This window comes from Ursus arctos, unplaced genomic scaffold (genome assembly GCF_023065955.2).
Source record: "Ursus arctos isolate Adak ecotype North America unplaced genomic scaffold, UrsArc2.0 scaffold_1, whole genome shotgun sequence".
Classification (NCBI taxonomy): domain Eukaryota; kingdom Metazoa; phylum Chordata; class Mammalia; order Carnivora; family Ursidae; genus Ursus; species Ursus arctos.
In genome coordinates, this window is record NW_026622763.1 from 79448407 (window position 1) to 79464722 (window position 16316).

The 16316-nt window shown below is 37.4% G+C and overlaps 1 protein-coding gene across 7 annotated transcripts in view; it reads left to right on the top strand.

Annotated features, from left to right (window-relative positions):
- The window catches only part of PARD3B (par-3 family cell polarity regulator beta), a 980939-nt gene that overhangs the window by 208985 nt on the left and 755638 nt on the right, over positions 1-16316 (top strand). The gene's annotated exons all lie outside the window — the stretch shown is intronic.

Consider the following 16316-nt stretch of genomic DNA (forward strand, 5'->3'; position numbering starts at 1 on the left):
CACAGTTGTGTTAAAACACTCAGGCATCTGGCTTGTTTACTTGCTTGTATTTGAGTAGATCAGTCACCATTAAAGGAGATTTTTGATCTTCCTGAAAGTCAGACATTTCCATTGAAAGATGTAGCTAGTCACATTTTTATTACCTAATATTTTGTAGGCTGGAAATAGTGTATTTTTTCTCTCTTTAGCTTTCCTTTCACATTATAGCTAGGTAGTCCCAAATGTTGGAACATTTTCTACTAAATGGTATTATGGATGATTCATTATTAAGGAAATTTGTCTGTCTGACAGAAACAAGCCATCATAGGCAGAAATAAAAGTTTGAAAAGTCACAGACTTCTATGAATTTGCAACTGAGAATATGGCATATAGATAAATAACAAATTCGAACTCAGTTTTAGGAATTTTTGTTCACCTGTTATTTAAGAAAATGTTGCATCTACAGCTTAGAATTGTGAAAGAGTAGTGTACTTAGATCCCAAACCACAAAGTGATACTTGCGTAGAAGACCCCAAGCCTAATCCCAGCTATGTCACTCAACAGTTAAGTGATTGGGAGCAAATAAATCTCTCTATGCCTTGATCTTCTCCTCTGCAAAATGAGAAAGGTTCAGTTAAGTGGACTTCTGATTTCCCTTTCAGGTCTTAAAGGCTTTGATTCTATTGTCGCAAGGCAGCATGCAATAAAATGCTTTATTCAAACTCAGATAGGCAATATTATTAAGCATTGGTCCCCGGAATCTATCCAATGGTCAGGAGTGAATTTCAGTTACCTATAGTCTAAATTATTCATTGGACATTTGAAGACAGTGCCCAATATGAACATTCTTGTAGCACTTTTGTCCCATACTCCGTAAGAGGTAATTGATGGTTAAGCCATCTCAGTTGATGTGCTAAAAGCAAGCCTCAGCCTGCTGTTGCACTTGGACCATGCTGATGCGGGCATCAGTGAAATTGCTGTGGCTTGCGGCTTGTCTGCTAGGATTCCAGCAGTGAGGTAGCATTTGGGAAACAATGCTGCTGTGAGACAGTTTCCATGTCATTGAGGGGAAAAATGATTTGAGAACCCACAGTGGGGTCCGTGAACTTCTGTGGTCCAATAGGGCCCAGCAAATACTTCACAGGTTGTTTGGCAGCTAGGCAGGAAAAGAAAAATGAGACAACTTTGTTCACATACATTCCACAAATTTTAAATGTTAATAATTATGACATGAGGTATAGCGTATTTAATTATGAATACTTGTGAGAGACAGTAGAGTTAGTTAAGAGAGGGCACACAGGAGCCAGTCTTCCTGTGTTCAAATCTGAGCACGGCCTCTCAGTTTCTGTGTGATTTTGAGCAGGTTGCTTAACCTCTATGTGCCACAGTTCCCTCATATATAAAATGATAATAGTACCTGCTTTATAAAGTTGTTGGGAGGATTAATGCATTATAAAAGCATTCAGAATAAGGTCTGGCACAGAGTAAATATTATGTGTTATCTACTGTCGTTATCATTACATTATTTTCACATAAAATTTATACTGTTTTTACTATCAATTAAGAACTGACTTGGGTGAGGGAGAGTCGGAGATGCAGGCTTCCAATTATAGAATGAATAAGTCATGAGAATAAATGGCACAGCATAGGGAATATGGTCAGTCAGTGACTGTGTTGTATGGTGACGGATGGTAGCTCCACTTGTGGTAACATAGTGTAAAGTATAGAGAAGTAGAATCACTGTGTTGTACTCCTGAAATTAACGTAACATGTGTCCGCCATGCTCACAAAAATTTAAAAATTAAAAAGAAACTGATTTGGGCACAGGTAGCTGAAAATGAAATAGCAGTGACTTAAGCTAGCAGCTTATTTCTCTCAGATATTAAAAAATATTCATGGGTAGCCAGTGATCTGTAGTGTTAGGGACAGGCTTTATTTTGTTTTGTTTTTACCACTCTCAGTGGGTTGTATTCTGCCTCATGGTCCAAAATGGCTGCTCAAGCCATCTTGTTTGAATTCAGTCCAGCCAGGAAAAAAGGAATATGCTCCTTCCCTTTAAGCACGAGATGTAGAGGTCACACATGACCATCTGGCTTACATCTTGTTGACCAGAACTTAAGTAATTACAAGGCCAAACTAAGCTTCAGAAGAAAATGTAAAATGTGCTTTCTGATCGGGGGACGGGTGGGGGGGACTATGTGATGAATCTGAAGTGGTGGTTTTATTATTGAAAATGAGATAGTATATTGGGAAACAAGTAGCATCTCTATCCACAAATATTACATTTTGTAGACTGGGTTCTTGTTTTCTCAGTTAAGGTACAGGGTTTTTTTGCTAAAACATATTATTTGCACATGATTTACATGTTTAAATATTCAATATGTCATTACTATGGTGTTATTTTAATTGCCATGTATACAAAAATAGATTAATGTCTCAAAAGTGATTAATTAAATGACAAAAATAGAATTAAGATATTAACATCAAAACTCCATTTCAAGTACCGAATTTTAACCTAAATAAGTTGGTAGAAGGGAGTCTGCTAGTGTCATAAATTACTAGAGACTTCTGAATAATAAAACATGTGAATAGCAAGTATGGCAAAGAATATGTAGCTTTCAGATTTTATTGGACTCGTGATCCATTGACCCCTAGCCACCTGTTATGAAACTGCCAAAATAAGTCTTTCCCATGTGAAATTAATGATCTTTTCCCCTCCTGAAGACAAAGACTAAAACCCTAGAGATATCATTTAGAATTTCAATCCCATAAGTCACGGTACTACCAAGAGGCTTGCCAAGTAGCCCAAACACTATGACAAATGTGTGTATAGAGGAAGCAGATTAATTATTGGCAAAACCCATTTGTTAAATGACAGATTACATATCAGTGGCCATCAGTGTGCAAAGAAACATTCACCATGTTTGTGTACTAACATTTTCCTCATGGTGTGAGGCCAAAGAACTGAGCTGTAGAGACTGAATCAAAATGCGGAATATATGAAAGACATATCTTCATTCACTCAACGAAGGTATTTTCAGAGCTCACTCTGCATGGAGAATTCGTTGAGACACTGGAAATAGGGAGAGAACAAGAGAGGTAGGCCTTTCCCTCATAGAACTTGTATTCTGGGAGAATTGTTTCATGAGAATTGTTTCTCGCATCATTTATTACTTAAGATCCTGTGCTATAGGAAAAGGGAGTAGATTGTGTGGGGAGTTCTCAGATCTACTGAGATCAAGAGAAAAGAAAACAGTTTATTGGGGGAGAGGGTGAGACTGGTTTTTGCTTTATAAATAAAGACTTTTGCCCAAATACTTACCCATCTTCTGCTTCCCTCTCCAAGGACAGTTGCTGGTCAAAATTTGCCTCCTGCTTATGAGTCAGGGATAAAGGAAACAGTGGAAAGTGCGACTAGCATGGAGTTTCAGTCACTGAGTATATATCCTAGTGCGACGGGCACAGTAGAAGACTGCTTTCTTCCCTATGGAGGAACGCTGGCTGGCTGCCTAGTGACAAAGGGGCTCAAATGAGTTTATGGGAAAGGGAGAATAAAAACCTTTCTTCTCCACAGTGGCTTCATTCATTCATGTTATTTCAAGCAGCTTGCTTGGTTGGTGCTTCTGGTATTCAGTTTCTTGAATAGCTTGGTTCTACCTTTTCATGTCGGCGTTTTCACAGTGTTAAACATGAGGGTAAGATGTTGGCGGCTTCAAGGAAGCCTGGCTACAAATGGTTTCTACGAAGAAAATCACTTTTCCCCATTACTTGATGATTTTCTTTACTTAGTGAGGAAATTGAATGGCCTATTTAAAAATGGATAGAAATGCTGCAGCAGAATATAAAGATTACTTTGTGTTGGGAGAAATGGGCAGCTCCACTTTAAATGGGATAGGTGTTTCAACTATCAGAAAGCAGATATAAATGAGAAATTTTCCCATGATTCCTCCATCTCCATTTGCTCCAAACATCCCGAACTCTGAGAGCCACCAAACAGTTGCTGTCATTTCTAATGTCCTATAACCATTAAAAAAAAAAAATGACTTTCTAATTTAGATGAAATAATGGGTAAGAAAATAAACAATGGATATGGAATCTGACCTTTAGCTCACATCAGATAGATATCTTAGTGAAAGATTGCAAACCAGCAAATCATCTCTCACTGATATGAAACTCTTATTAATTTTTAAACTTTGATACTTAAAAATTCTCTTTTTTTGTTAAACAATAGGTTGATACCTGTGTGTGCTGAACATTTGCTAAGTAGTCCCGAGCCCTGAGGTTGGAGTAATACTACTCTAAGCAGAGGAACAGGGTTAAGAGGCATAAAGAACAAGATGATGAAATTTGGGAAGGATGAGGATTGAGCATGTAAAATGTTATTAAGGGGAGAGTGGCGGGGCTAAGGTGCTGTTTAAGAACTAACTGTAAAGGTTGCAAATAGTAAATGTTTTAATTATCTTTCGGCTAGAAAAGAAAAAAAAACAACTTTAAAATGTAGTGACTTAAGGCAGTGACTGTTATCTCACAAATCTGTGGGTTGACCAATTCGTTCTTTGTTCTACGTGGTTTCATTTGGAGCTCACTCTATCTGTGTTTGGCTGGGCTTAGCTGAGGCCTGTTGGTTTTCTTATATGTGGGCTCTCTCTCCAGCTGGGCTTACTTAGATCATGGCAGCTGGGTACCAAGATCGGGTTTTCAAGAGAGCAAGCCAGTAAGCATAAATGCTTGCCCATCTCTTGGCCAAAGCAAGTCATGTGACCAAGTCCGGTATCAAATGAGAGAGGGCTACACAAATTCCCCCAGAAGTGTGCCCCCGGGATCCACCAATGAAGCAGTCTGCCACAATTGTGGGGGGAAAAATAAAGCTCCAATCGAAATATTTATATTTTTATTGAAACCTAAAGGACTTGGTATCTTGGGAGGTGGGACCTGCTTCAACTATGAATGTTTGAATTACTCTACGAATGTGAGAAGCAGGATGTTTTAGGGCAGTGGTTCTCAGCCTGGTTGCACATTAGAATCTCTTGGAGTTTGAAATTCACAGATGCTCAGGTTGCATCCCAGGCCAATTAAATAAAAATTTCTAGGAGTTGGCTCAGATATGGGTATATTTTAAGGCTCTTCGACAGGATTCCAAAGTGCAGTCAATGTTGGGGATCACTGTTTTAGGGTATGTTTCTGTTGAGATTGACTCGAAGGAGGACACCCATATCTTTTCTTGGCACCGCTAATAGATAAAATGCTTGCCAAATGTGCAGTGAAGAAAGAATCACATGGCTTTATGATTTTTTTGGGGGCTCTCAGATTATGACTTCAGGTTGTCCCAAGAACATGTTTTTTCTTGAGGTATCACCTCAGTCGTACCTCGCCTCAGAATGCTAAAATGGTTTAGTATTTTTCCCTAAGTAACATTACAACATCTTGTATGGATCTATCTGATTCGAGTTCCTCAGTTTTCCTTCTCTGATGTTCCTATTCCCTATGCATGTCTGTGTAGACTCACCATCTTCCTGCCTTTGCCACTTCAAGCTCTCTGACTCTGAGCCATCCTTTTGCTTCATTCGGCAGATGCCGTTAGCCACGTGGCGGTCTTTCCTTCCTTTTCTTTCTCCTTGAAGTTTTCAGAGTAATTCTTCATGATGCAATTGCTCAAATGATTTCTGTAACCCAACACATTTTTTTGGGGGGGAGGGTTCTTCTTTCTACAGAGAGTTAAAATTTAAATGTGTAGGTTTATATATCTCTGGCTGGCCACATTTTTAATTTTTTAATTATAATTTATTTTAAGATGTAATTTTTGTACCTGGCAAATTAAAACTTTTCAGACAAGTACAAAATAGCAAGGAAATCTCTTTCCTTGCCCCATCCACATTTTAATTCTTTGGAGGAAACTGTTAATGCTTTGTTGTGTATTCTTCCAGAAAAGTTATAAGCATATACCAAAAATAGTTATTTAAAAGTATATGCCAATATATTAGCATAATATATTTTGAATTAAAAAAATGTATTTTGGGGATTTTGCATATATTATCTTTTACATTATCTCATTATATTTCTCTGGCTGTAGCATAATTTTTAAAAAATTATCCCCTCTTGGTGACATTTACATTCTTTCTGGCTATTTCCAATACATATCTTCACATAAATGTATATATTAATAGCAGGGGGATTGCTGGGTCAAGTAATGTAGGTACTTAAATTTTGAAAGCTATTGCCAAGGTGCCTTCCTAATTTTATATTCCCACAATAGTTTATGAAAATGCCTGTTTTCTCACATCCTCACCTATACTGGATTTCAGTCAGTTTATGTTTCGCTTTGGTGTAGGCCCTTGTTGTCTCATCTGCCCTGTTGCAGTAATCTGCTTTCTCTGCTTATTCTGTACAGAGACATTAGCAGAGTCTGGAACCCATGGAAGATGTCCTAAAAATATTAGCGTGAAGGACTTCACTACACTGAAGAACAGAGTAGAAAATTTCTGCATTTGTTAATGACGAGTCATAAAATTTCAGTACGATATAAACACTTTATGATGCTACTTTGAAACCATACTGCATGCTGAAATAAAAGTAGCTAAATAGTTTTATATCAGGCATATATATTTTTAAAAAGCCATACAAAGTCCTAGAAATCTACTGACAGTTATGATGCTGGTAAGATACTTCGCAGCTAGTGGGATATAGCATTTTTTAAGAGTCTGTGTTCATGTAGCATTTCCTGTTGAACAGTGATGAAAGTGTCCTTGTATGGATTTTGTGGGGATTTCCCCTCGTATACAAACAATAGAGTAAACGACTAATGAAAAGATAGTCTGACGCGCATAGTGGAATATTTAGGACAGTTAGAAAAAATTATAGCACGTATATGAAAAACTGGCACTGAGCAGCGTTTTATTGTGATTAAAAAATCATGACTTTATGAATTGAATTCCATATCTGGCTTCTGTAGTTTTCCTTTTAATATATTAAAACTGTTTTATTAATGAGGAAATTAAAAAAATTTGAACCTTTCAACTTGGAGGCAAATATAATTTTCCTGGTTCATTTTTAAACTTTAGTCTGAAATATCTTGCTGGTTTTTTTTTAAATGATGGAAAGAAAAGAAAGCTGTGTGTTCTTTAGGACTTTAAGAATATTTATTGTATGTGGGTATATTAGTACAAGTTATGTACTTTTAATGGGTGAAAGAGTAGCATACTATAAAATGTCTTTTTCACCCAAAATGTGTATTATCCATCATTGCTATGAGTAAAGTTACATGTTAATGTGGATTCATGAAACTGAAGGCATCCACTGGCTTTTTATTTGGAAGTACCTAATTCTCAGGATGTCTGTGTGGCTCAGTCAGTTAACCGTCTGCCTCTAGCTCAGGTCATGATCCCAGAGTCCTGAGATCGAGTCCCGTATCGGGCTCCTTGCTCAGCGGGGAGCCTGCTTCTCTCTCTGCCTACCCCTCCCCCTGCTTGTGCACACACACTCTCTCTCTCTGACAAATAAATAAATAAAATCTTTTAAAAAATTAAAAGTAAATATGAAAAAAAGGAGGTACCTACTTCTCTTCAGGGGCATTTCTCTTTTATTTCATCATGTTCAATTAACCAACATATAGTACAGCATTCATTTTTGATGTAGTGTTCAATGATTCATTAGTTGCGTCTAACACCCAGTGCTCATTTCTATCTACCTTTTGTAGGAGAGCCTCTAAATGGCTGCCAAATTTTTTGACTACCTTCTTATTCCAGTATTTATACTAGGTACTTTATAGGTGGTCTTTAATTTTTACAAGAGCTCCTTGAAATCAGTGTTGTGACTACAGTTTTTAGCCTCCAATGGATTAAGTAACTTGGCCATTGATGACAGAATTTGTTAGGGGCAGAGCTAGAATGGGAACCTGATGCCAGGTCCATAGTCCCCGTGTGCTTAAGAATGATGTACTCGGTATCGAATGGTAGCCAACAGGTCGAAATTCTAGAGTTCATTTTATGTTCCATTGTCTCTGTTACCTTTGTGAGCCTTTTGTGCTTCATGCCAGTCCAGAAGCTAAAAATGGAAGCGACCAGGCTACAGAATCACTCAAAGGGACATCATTCATTCTGCGCTGAAACGGTAGCCACCAAGGTAAAGCCACCCAAGTGGAGAGCAGAAGTAGCTATTATATATAACATCAGGCCACTGAAACAGCCCTTCCAGTTGTGTGACTTTTGAGGATATAATTTGAGAGAATTGTCCTGTGGTCAGTTTGGGACTGGCTGCTGTTGCTGTTGTTGTTTTTTTTTCCTTCTTACTCTCCCACAGTTTACTTTGATAAGGGGAGCTTGTATTTCTATGACAGAACTACAAAAAAATAGATTTTTAAAATTTCTTTAAAGTATAATTTTTTTATCCTGATGTCTTCAATTATTTTATCTTAGTTTAGATGTATTAAAATATTTTTTAAAACCCTTTGTTTATAAGGTTGTGCATGCTTGTTTAGCTTTTATATGTAAGGAAGCTTTCCTTATTTCAGCTTTAATGAAGCACTATGTCAAATACATATTTTTCTGACAAATAGTTGTATGCCTTGTTTTAAATTTTGTGATGTTTTGACACGTAAATAAAACCTATGGTGTAGTTATACTGCCCGTTGCATATGTTGCCTTACATGTGTTGATAGCCACATGATTCAGACTTTCAATTTCCAGAACCTCTTGAGCCTACAATATTTTTTCAGACAATGGTTAGTAAATAATAAAGATTTTCTAAAGCTAAATCAAATTTCTAGAAACTCAAGAGGCGGGATTTATATTAGATAGAAGTAAACTTAAAGTTGAGCCTTGATGCCTCTGTAGATAAATAGTATTTGTATTGAATTAGGACTAAGCCATAAATTAATGTTTTTAATCCACCCATTACAGGAATATGGGCCTTGGAGTTTATTTCTTTTGATGTCTTGGGTATGACAAAGACTTCTTGCCATTTGCTATTGTTTTTAATGTTACATACATTCGTTAGCAAGCTGATGAGGCGATTTCGCCCCTTGGCCCCTGCCTCTATGCGACCCTGTAGCAAAGCTGTACGATTTCTTTCTAGATCCTTTCTCCTGACTCTACCTACCAGGAAAATTGCGCACTGTAAGCTGCATTTCAGCGTTGGCGAGTTGCTGTTCTATCGAGCTAAAACAGCCCAAGTACCCACTATGAAAAGTTACCTTCTACAGATGAAATTTACTTTGTATTAATTTTACAGCGTAAAGGCTGCACTCTATCTGAATATTCTGTGCAAGTGTATTTTCCAGTTGTGACACATAGACTGCTTTGCCTGGATAACCTGGTTTCCTGGCTAGGTTAGCAAAAGACTCCAAACTCTTCAAAATATAGGGGTTATTATTTTTGTTTTCCAAAGAGAACCTAGAATAGTTTCCAGGGAACTGAAGAAGATGGATCTTATAGAAAGTAAAATTGATTTTAAAAGGATTGTAAGATTTTATGAACTTTTTTTTTTAAGGTAGTAAGTTACTTTTTAAGGGAGATAAATAGTACATTTTTACTGTCAGTAGTAGAAATGACTGATGCGTAGCCTGAGTTTTTTCTCAAGAGATATTTCTTGTGCAAGTAATGCCAGGCAGTGAGCTCTGGAGAATATTTAGAGCACTGTGAAGGATAATACCTCTGCCTAAATACGGGGTCTCATGGACTTAGTGAAAATACATAGTAGTGGGCACCAGGCCATTCATTCTTGTTCAATATATATGTATGTTTAATATGAAAAGATAAGATGTATTATTGGTTGTTGATTAGACCAACTTTTCTTCTTTGGTTATAGAATAGAATAAATTTCTCAATCTACATAATACTGAGGAAATGAATATTTGGTCTGTACTTAAGATATTTACTTTTCTAGAGATGAAGTTTCTTTTCTGTGGGAAGATTTCTTCACAATTTTGATAGGTTTTACTAAGAATTTTTTTTAAACCTTGAATAAATGGAGGAACATACCACATACCTGGATGTTAATACTGAGTTTTATAGTGTTTTAAATCTGGGCAAGTTGGCTGCCTGACCTGCAGGCCAAATCTGGCATGCAGGGGGGGGAGGGGAGAGAGAGAGAGAGAGAGAGACAGTCTGTGGTGAATTTTTTGCTTCAATTTGAAGTACGTTTGGGTAATACAGACATTATTCTGCAGCTGCCAAAATTACCTATCTTTTCTCGTGTAGCACTGGCTTGCTTCATTCATTTATATTACCTGCCTGGCTTCTAGAATCATTTGAGTTTTTGACCATTTTGTATTTTAATCAATATAGGAAAAACAACTGTATTTTATATAATCCTATCTAATACTACAGTGCATTTGAGGGGGAATTTAGAGGTCATTGGGACTGCTTCCTGGGTTAGAGAGAGAAAGTGAAATGGAGATTGATCACCAACCAACTTTTTAAAAAAATTTTTATTTTGATTTCAGCCAATAATGTTATATTAGTACCAGGTGTACTATACAGCGATTCCACAGTTCCATACATCACCCAGTGCTCATCACAACAAGTCCTCTCCTAATCCCCATCACCTGTCTCACCCATCCCTCCCCCACCTCCCCTCTGGTACCATCAGTTTGTTCTCAGTAGTTAAGAGTCTGTCTCTTGGTTTGTTTCTCCAGATGCCACCACCCCTTGCTCATTTGTTTTGTTTCTTAAATTCCACATGAGTGAAATCGTATGGTATTTGTCTTTCTCTGACCGACTTATTCACTTAGTGTTATATACTCTAGCTCCATCCATGTTGTTACAAATGGCAAGATCTCATCTTTTATGGCTGAATAGTATTCCATTGTGTGTGTATACATACCGCATCTTCTTTATCCCCTCATAGCAACCAAGTTAATTTTCGATGAGCAAACCTAATTTTGATTAACCAGCGGAAGAAGCTACTCTATGGTATTTAACTGGCTTGACTCTCCGGTAGAAGAGAGGCGAGGAAGTCTGTTCCCTGGGCGGGTGGTGATTGTACAGTGGGTTTTGAAAGTGTGGCCACCACAGCAGCGTCAACATCATGCAAGAACTTATTAGGGGGAAAAAATTATCCAGCCCTTACCCAGAGCTACTGAATCGAAGCCGGGGTGTGGGGGGGTGGAGCCCTGCATTCAAGTAGCAGGCTTCGCAGGACATGCTGATGCTCTCTCAAACTGGGGAACCATTAGTTTATTGAATCCTATTATGCAGTAAGATCAGTGGAATGAAGGGTTTTTCCTTGAGTGGAAGAAACCTGAGTTCTGGTCTTGACCAAACCTCTTGCTGTGTGAGCATGGCCCCTCTGAATCTCCGTTCCCTGATTGTAAAATGAGGGAATGGTGTTCTATGATCCAAGACATTCATAATTTCAGAAGTCTTTAAATTGTATTATTTCTTCTCTTCCATTGCTGTGCAATTAAAAAGTCAGAAAGAAGCACCATTCAATCTTACTTTGTTTAAGGGGCTGTGGGAAATGAAGTGGAGCATTTGTCAGGTGCCCTTAGGCTACAAACTAATAATGGAAGAAATGGCCCTGAATCTTTTTAACACCTGTAGGCCTTGCCTTAGAAGATACTTGACAAGGACAGCTGAAATATTTAGTGGTGCTTGATGTGCTGGAGTATGAAACCAAGTGTAATTTAAGCAATTTAGAGCCCATTGAACTTGTCTAGCTAGCGCAGTTGGTTTAGCCAACAAATGGTTACAAAGGAAGCAGTTAATATTAATGGTTTCCTGTACGACTTGGCATGTTTTAAAACAAATGAATTATAAAATCCTAGTCTCGGTGCCAGTTTGTTGTGGTGTTCTTTCCTCACAAACTTTATTTGTATTTGTTCTGTGCTTTAACTTCTAACATAGTTCCATGTATTTTATTTCATGTAATAGCCAGGAAAACCTATCAAATAATAGTTTATTAGAACCATGAAGCAGAGGGGTGAAAATTGTGCTTTATCTGGTCAATACCTGATAATTCTTAGAAACTCTCTTGTGAATCTCATTGATGTTTCTGGGTTTTAAATGGTACATATGTTGAAAACATATTTAATATTCTAGTTTAAAAAGGATGATGGAAAAGTCAAGTATTATAGAGGTATGTGATATGAAAAATGAAAAAAAAAAACCCTTCAAATCCACTTTCCTACTTTTGTCCACTGCCTGAGGCAACCATTGTTTGTTATGTGTTGTTTTTTTTTCCTAAGCTGCGCTATGAAAGATATTAGTGTATTACACTTGTAATGTGCTATTGTCACATTTTGTTTCCTGTTATATGCAAGGTCAAAGTGTCAATTCCTTTGAAAAATCAATGGCAGATTAGCTGGTATTTTGGTGAAATCTTTATATTCATCCTCATAAAAGTGAAATGCAGATAGGAATGCCATTATAAATCAAAGCCAAGAAGAGCTAAAGTAAAAAATTTGAGGAAATCACCAGCAAACTAATTTGCCTCTAGAGCTTATGAAGTAGAAAGGTGCCCTTTTGTAAAATAGTATATTATGTGATTGTAACAGGGGTTTGATTGAAGTAAATGAACTTGCAGAGTTGGTTGAGAAATTAACTTAATGGTAATATTCTTGTAGGAAAGTCTGGACTGGAGTATTCCTCTCTCTGTTGTTGCTTATATTTTCAAATTGAGCGGCGATGTCCTTGGAGCCTGTACCGGGTTCAATCTCAGAAACGATCAGCATTCATCAAATGAGTCAACAAATATTTTTACAGCTCTGTGCATCAGGCATGACATGTTTTGAGAGATTTTTGCATGATTTTTATTCATCTGCCCCTTTGAAGGAACAGTTCCACTACTCCTACCTAGTCATACCCCCTGCCGCTACCTAGAACCAGCTTTACGCCCATCCTCTGCCTGTGTCCCTCTCACTTTCCAACTGCGTTCATACCTGACAGGTACTTATTTCCCCCTTCAGGGGTCTTTGTAGCTGTTTTTGTCATTGACCAAGATATGTTTAGAAAAATTTTAATCTCTTGTACAATTTTGGCAAACAGCAGCCTCAGCTCTGCTTTTTCCTAACAAATAACTTGCAGATTGTCATGTTTCTGTTGGGAGAAGGAAAAACGTCCAATCAGAACAGAATTGAAATGATATAAATTAGGCTCATTGTTCAGCAAATCGCTGGTGTTAGGTAAGAATTGTCGATAAGAATAGCCGGGGCCTCTTAAGGATCAGAGCAGGCATGTGTGCGTGCATGAGGAAACCAGGCCTTTGTTAGTATCCTTTCTGAAATGGCTATTAAAGTAATTACAGTAATTTATAGATTTTTTTTTCCCCCTTCGATTTCAAAACGGGTTCCATTTTTTTGTCTTTTGTCTTGAGTTCCTCCGTCGGAGAGTTTGTATGTGTAAGCGTGTGCTGGGTGGCGCTCCTGTGGTTGCCATGAATTAATCTGCCCCCGGACCAATGAGGCGTGGTGCTCCCAGACACCCGAAGATGACACTGCTGGCTTAGCTGTTGGGAAGCCCTTGGCCCTTTGAGACGAGAAACATACTGTACAATACTATAGCTTCGTGGTTAATTATAGTTTGTCATGCAACCACTTAAAATTGCTGTGTTTGATTTAAAGAGAGAATTTTTTTCTGAATGTCTTTAAAAATACATCCATTCACAGCTACGGATTTTGTGGTTATACTTTACGTTGCATTTTTATGGCACTGACGTTTGTGTATAAGAATGGCAGTACTTTCTGTGACTCTAAGACTTTAAAAATCTGTCGACCACGTACGTAGCATACTATGTGCTCATTGTGCAAGACTTGTAATTGTAGTGTGACAGCATGACAGAATTTTATGTGGTGGTACTTTTCAGTATTTAATTTTTTACGAAGTAACTCCAATAGTTGCAAGTCCCAAGAATGCCTTGTAACAATTTATGCTTATTTTACCTTATCTTTGCCTGAACAACACGAATTGTTAAGAGTGACTTTCTTTTTAACAAGTTCATATTGAATGTAGAGATTAGGCTAGTTGTCAGTAAGCCTCGGCATCATTATTATTTATAATAATGGTTAGTATTGTTTATGTACAATTTTTAAAATATCACCAAATGAGATGTTTACCCAGATAGTGACATTTCACAAGACAAGAAGACCTAGTGTTAGTTACTTACCTTCTTAATTAGAGTCAGAACTGAAGGAGTTAAGGTTTTTTTTTATTCTGTAGATCAAGCGTTGTAACCACAGTAACCAATTTACTGTTATTTGCTTAGTCGTAGCAGAGATGGAAAGTCAGTGGTGGAAAAAGTCTAATTCATAGACAAGCACAACTGCAATTGATTCCAAAGGGTTAAGATTCTGAGGCATAATTAACTATTTGTGGTTTTAGGTCCTGTGGTTTTAATAGGAATATATTGCATTTTGTTTTTCAGGTGGTTTGATTCCCAGCAGCCACCCAAGTTTAATATAAAGGAAGTTTATATGGTTGATAGTTTGCATTTTCATAAGGGAACAGTTGACAAGAACATTTCTGAGAAGGCAGAGACTGAGATAGGATTTAGTATAAATAATGGAAAAATCAAATGTAAATTATAGAAACTTGAATTTTTCCATAAAATTACAGTAATGCTACGTTTTGTAAAAGATGGGAATGGTACATTTTGAGTATTCCCATTGAAATGTAACAAATGGAAAATTGTATTTTATATGACTTACCATTAAACGGAAGTGTCATAGCTATCTCTAAAGGTCGTTGTGAAAAATAAATGGGCGTATGCTAGTTAGAGTAGTTTGAGGTACTTGGACGAAATACACCCTCAGATTTAGTGTGTTCAGAGCCAACTTCTGTTCCTTCTCAATTTTCTGCCTCATCTTGGATGCTTCACAAAAGAAGGGGATTATATTATTTTGACTTTACATATACTTTATATCAATGTTAAAATATCTTTTCCTGTTTTCTCAGGGAGATTTTGGTATAATTGATATGGATAGATTTGTCAATGATGGATGTTTAATCCTGAAAGCCTTAACTTTAACAAATTGGCAGAAGATGACTTCTTTTTAACAAGGTTGTTTATAATATTTGGCTTTACTTCCGAAATAAATTTGGCTTCACCTATGAGATATATCCAGAAGACAAATACTTCCAGTAATTTCCACTGTTGCCTTGGATGGTAGTATAAGCCACCGTCATTCTCTTGGATCACAATAGCTTCCTCAACTCTCCCTGCTTCTCCTTCTACCCTGACCTCTTTCCCTCCATGTCTCTACATGCCTGCCAGAATGATCTTTTAAAATTATGAATCAGATTATGTCACATGCTGGTCAGAATCATTTAATGGTTTTTCATCTTACCTGGAGTAAAATCCGAAGTGTTTATCGTAATGTGGATCCTGCCTGCTTCCCTGGCCTCATTTCTCACTTCCTTTCACTCCCTGACTGGACTCCAGCCACACTGGCTTCAGTACCATAGTTTCAATTTGTAGTTTGCAAAATGAGAGCTTTTGTACCTTCTGGGTTTTTTTTTTTAATTTTTTAAATTTTATTTATTTTTATTTTATTATTATGTTTTTAATGTTTTTTTTTTGTTATGTTAGTCACCATACAGTACCTCCCTGGTTTCTGATGTAAAGTTCAATGATTCATTAGTTGCGTATAACACCCAGTGCACCATGCAATACGTGCTCTTCTTACTACCCATCACCAGTCTATCCCATTCCCCCACCCCCTTCCCCTCTGAAGCCCTCAGTCTGTTTCTCAGAGTCCATAGTCTCTCATGCTTCATTCCCCCTTGTACCATCTGTTTTTTAAACCTGGAACGTTCTTCTTTCAGATATTTAATGGTTGCATGATCTTACTCTGATTTCTGCTCATATGTTTGGCCCATTTGGGCTTCCATAATAAACATATCATAGTCTGGGTGGTTTATAAACAACAGACCTATTTCTCAGAGGTTTGGAGGCTGTGGGAACTAAGATCAAGGTGCTGGCAGATTCCGTGTCACTTAAGAACCCACTTTCTGGTTCTCTCTCTGTACCTTCCATGTTGGAAGGGACTAGGGAACTCTGTAGAGTCTCTTTTTGAAGAGCTCTAATCTTATTCAACTCTTAAAGGCCCCACCTCTTAACACCATCACGTTGAGCTTTAGGTTTTGACATAGAAATTCTGGAAGGATGCAAACATTAAATCTATAGCAGGTGCCAAGTCCTCAGAGAAAGCTTCCCTCACTATCATGTGTCCGGGAGCACCTCTCTCCCTCTTCATTATCCTTATTTTTCTTCATTGAACTTACTACTCTCTGAGATTATCTTATATATTTGTCTGTCTTCCTCCCACCATTCAATTCCAAGCTCTATGAGATGGGGAGTTTTAATTTTGTCATCCTCTGAATTATCAGTACCTATTTATGGCACAT